Here is a 4669-nt window from a genome sequence, read left to right as displayed (position 1 = left end):
ACTTCTTCAAAACAAAAACATACAGTTCCACAACTTCCAAGGAACCAAATGTTCTAGCTGGGAATAGACTCAATGGTGAAACACTATATACATTATTTTATTTTAGCAGCTGACAAGAATAGGGGCAATGAGGGTTTGAATGCCTGAGTGATTCTGGGCAGAGATTAGAGCCGAGGCTCTAGGTATATCTGATCCAGCTTGTAAATTACTCTGGCTCCAACATAATGGGGTTTTGTGCGATTGCTCAATGTTCGGTTGGCTGAATGGTGAGGGGACAGGTGTTTTCTGAAGGCTTGCAGCGTGTGGTTTGTGGCAAGGCGGAGGGGAGGGAGACAATCTGATTGCTCCGGCTCTGCATTTCTCAACATAAACTTCTCGTTTAAGGTAAGGCGGAGAGGTGAGAAGAGTTTCTTAATTCAAACCCTCCAACACACATGCAGTTCCCAAATTAGCCTACATTTACTATACTCATTAAAACTCTTCCTAATTGGGGCTTTCATTACTTTCTCTCTCCAGATTGGTTGGTTGTATTCCAGTTAATCGTGTGCTGTTGGGAGTGATTAGGACCTCTCATTATCTCAAGGTAAGTAGGGGCCATAAACAGGCGATAATGATGCTTCTATCGATAGTCTGAGAACCTTGTGCAGCAAGGTACTTAGCTCCAATTACAAACAAGTGATGTAATCTGACTTATACCTTGAACTTGTGAGTTTCCACAGTGAACATACTGTATTGAACATGCAGTTACTTTCGGGAGTAAGATCAGAGACATCAGATCTTCAAAAATACTATCACAGCAACTTAGAACAACAATTTAGTACAATTTAATTGTTGAACACATATTTGGATTCATCATACAGATTGTGGCCTGACAAAGTTTATGTAAATTCTCAGAAACACAATGCTGCCATTTGACCACAGGAATCTAACCCATGTTAGTCATGCTAGTTTCAAAACAGCTTTGTCTCTCTTTTGTCCAGTTTATATCTTTGTCTCCTACCACAGCATCTCTCTGATCTAGTGCTCAGATTTAATATCATGATTGTACCTTCTCTTCTTATACATTTTTGAAGAATTCTAGCCCTGGTGGTGTGGTCAGGTCAAGACAGATTTTGTCTCAACCTAACTTTTGAGTTTGGTAGTTAGGTACACACTATACCTGTGTAAATGAGGCTCACTGCCAGGTTCAGTACCAATTTGCTCATACATTTGCAGGCATTGGAGTACAACGGAGTACAACCTTGCTGTCTGCTTTGAAACAATATCTTGGCTGAATTGTGGGACCTCTCTCTGTATCCCATTCATGTCTCTTGGCTTCAAACAAGCCTTGTGTCTTAAATCAAGAGCAAAAATGGGTAGACTTGCAAAACACTATGTATCAAAGGGGATATAGAGGGTGCTGGTGGAAGCCTTGTAAAGGCAGGTCTCATCCGGAGTTGGCCTAAGCCCGTTGTTATATCCACAGTTAAACCTCTGCTAGGTATGCCTGGTCAAAGGGTACAATATATTTCCTGGATCTGATGTCCAAGCCCATAAGTCATATCCCCTGTGCAGTCATGCAGGACTATATCCGCTTGTCTTATGGGAGTAAAGAACATTTACTGAAGGATCTTTAATGTCTTTGACTTGCAACAGCATAAGACAGCCTTAGACATCCTGTGATTCCATATAATACGGTCTGGGCAGATAATGGCGTAAGTTTGGGTACCAACCATTAAACTGTTGCAAGTCATGTAACTCCAAGCTATATAGTACATGATATGATCCTATCAATTTAACAAAGTAAAAATTGAATGAGCCATTCTATTCAATAGTCATAGTTGCGTAAATGTACTTTTCCAATTACATTCGAAATATAACATTTAAAAAAATGAAATCGCCATACAGAAAGATAACTTTAGATAAATGCTTAACATGATAATTCATAATATCCAGACAATACAACTTTAAAGAAAACAGTAGTTTCTTAGGTTGATAAAAGGGCCAGTTGAACTTTGCATTTGTCTTTAATCTGAATACGGCAGGCCAAAATCCAAAAAGCCCTTTGCTTTCCTTTTCAGGACATCCCCTTATAGCAACTCAAACAGTATATGTAATCTCAAAGTCCACAGAACCCGACCAATGAGAGACATGGGCTGGACTCTCATCAAAACCCTAACAGAACCCAACCAAAGTGATACATGGGCTGGACTCTCATCAAAACCCCAACAAGAAAGTCCCAGGCATATCAAAGCATCCAGAGGAGTGTCCTATTCTCTTAAACAAACCCTAGAGAAAATAACCCACTCTCCCACTTTCTTTCTCCCTCCCTTCCTGCACTGTCTGTTTGTGTTTTCAGTCCCCCCCTCTCTCTCTCTCTCCCTCCCCCTTTTTCCCTGCTGTTTGTCTTTTCAGTTGTTTGCCAGCTGACCTCCTGAAAGCTGAAAGGAGCAGGCTCATGGCGGGTGACATTGTGATGACATCATAATGGGAAAAGACTGGGATGCGCATGCTGCGAGGGGAAGTGAAGCCGCCTACTCCCAGGGTTCGAGGCCACAGAGGGCCAGTGTAAGATGTCATCATTATAATGGGTGTTTCTCTCTTTCTCAATTTTCAATTTCAATTAAAAATGTTCAATTTAAGGGGCTTTATTGCACTCTCTCTCCGTCTCCCTCTCTCCGCCCCCCCTCTCTCTCCCTCTCTCTCTCTCTCTCTTTCTCTCTCTGACTCTCTCTCTCTCTCTCTCTCTTTCTCTCTCTGACTCTCTCTCTCTTTCTCTCTCTCTCTCTCTGTCTCTCTCTTTCTGTATCTCTCTCTCCCCCTCCCCCGCTATCTCTCTGTCTCTCTCTCTCTCTTTCTCTCTCTCTCTCTCTCTCTCCCCCTCCCCTCCCCTCCCATCTCTCTCTCCCTCTCCCTCTCCCCCTCCCCCCTATCTCTCTGTCTCTCTCCCTCCCTCCCTCTGTCTCTCGCCCTCTCTCTCTCAACCAGGTTGAAGAGGTGTGAAAGACTGGGATAGACCTGCTTGTCTAACACCATGCCCAGGTGAAGTCTGTAGGATATAAGGCCAGGGGGCTATTTGTACGCTTCCAATCTCTTTGACTGATGTAATGCTTGAAGTTGCATGTTTTAGTGTGTGGAAGGTGCCTTACACCAATAACTTTATTGACAGATGTGTTTCATTTCGGGACATGACATCAACATACTGTATGTTTAGATTATAACTAATTCACAGAGCATTATAGGAGGGGGTCCGGTTTGATATGCTTGACTACACTAACGGTACACCCACCCGGAAAAAACTTTTACTGACAGTGTCATACCCCGCATCGTTAAAGTCTGGTAAAAGTCTGATAGCCATTAAAAAATAATTCACTCAGTCAGCTAATAATTGTGGTCTTACATCCCCTCCAAAGGAACTGTGGGCCTCAATTTAATATGAAACATTTATAAATGCCAGGGAGGTAGTCACAGTACATGGATGTCAGGGGTTGAAATAATTGCATTTGTGTATTTTGGATCGCAACACAACGAAAGCTTCATTTTGTATTTCGCCCATGATGACAAGACCTTGAGAACCTCTGCACAAACATGACAAAACTCTGTAATGTCTTCTGTTATAGATAATACATTTACTGCCTGGCTCCCTTCACTTCAAGGAAGACTTGACTCGTCTCCAAGAAATGGCGGGATACTGGTCCCACTGGACCTTTGATGGAAATTGATCTTGGCGCAGGCTTTGAGAGACTTGCTATGTGATGGCTGCTCAGGGGAAGTGTCATTTTCACACGTGCTCTCAGTCTGTCTGTATGAACACAGTGTTTGTCTGTCTGTCCACATGGTTCACAGGCATGGGAAAGTGGGAGAGAGTTTGTCTTGTTTCTCACCCTACTAATCCATGGGAAGAAAAGGGTCCAGCAATTCCAATGAGTTATTTTCGTTAAGATTGACATTATTATGTTGTTGATCGTAGGGTCTTTAGTAAATGGGCTTGGTATTTTGTTATTTGTTATATACATTTTAAAAGTCTGGGCCTCATTAGCTGGTATAACATTGATTTGGGAAAACCACTCAGGAAAGAATCTGATCCAATGGGAGTTCCTCTGTTCCTTAGTTGGTTGGAAACCTGTTTGTGGTGTCTAAGCTGACAGCTTAGCCTCCAGAATTTTCCAGGGTCCGTCAAATATTATCGCCCGACACCACTGGTATGTCCGGAATCCATGCATGGGCGCGCCACTTGGCTCCGTCCTCGGCACCCTGTCATTGTGTCATACTAATTAAATGTGCACTCTGAAATAAACGAAGGGATTCTGTTTCACAGAGGAAAAGTCTACTGTAACAACTTCTTGGAGCACCTCCACCACACACAGGGGAGGTGACAAACTATCCGCCCTGAACATTTAAAGCCGGTTCTCCCTCTTTTCTCCAGGAACTGCGCTGGTCAGTCTCCACCAGCTGTCCTGCTAGTGTCTGACGGCTGGACTACAGCCTGGTGCATCCAAGACAAACGTTAGACAAAAGAAGCACTCCCTTCTACCTCCTCCCAGGGGTTATGACCTATGATTCAGAAGAGTGTAGAGTGCGTAACCCAGAACACACCCGTTGGGGCCAGTCGGGGCCAGCTCCTCGTCTACACGTCAGACCAGGCAAATGCTGTGTGTGTGTGTGTGTGTGTGTGTGTGTGTGTGTGTGT

At 43.5% G+C, this 4669-nt stretch overlaps 1 long non-coding RNA gene across 1 annotated transcript; it reads left to right on the top strand.

The window, feature by feature from the left end:
• The first annotated feature begins 2194 nt into the window (after nt 1-2194).
• Nucleotides 2195-4304, top strand: LOC115161538 (uncharacterized). The gene is made up of 3 exons (XR_003869285.1): nt 2195-2547; nt 2968-3021; nt 3600-4304. It is a non-coding gene; the product is annotated as an uncharacterized LOC115161538 (long non-coding RNA).
• The last annotated feature ends 365 nt before the right edge of the window (nt 4305-4669 follow it).

Source organism: Salmo trutta, chromosome 24, assembly GCF_901001165.1.
Source record: "Salmo trutta chromosome 24, fSalTru1.1, whole genome shotgun sequence".
Classification (NCBI taxonomy): domain Eukaryota; kingdom Metazoa; phylum Chordata; class Actinopteri; order Salmoniformes; family Salmonidae; genus Salmo; species Salmo trutta.
Note: the sequence above shows the minus strand (reverse complement) of the source record. Positions and strands in the feature narration are given on the sequence as shown.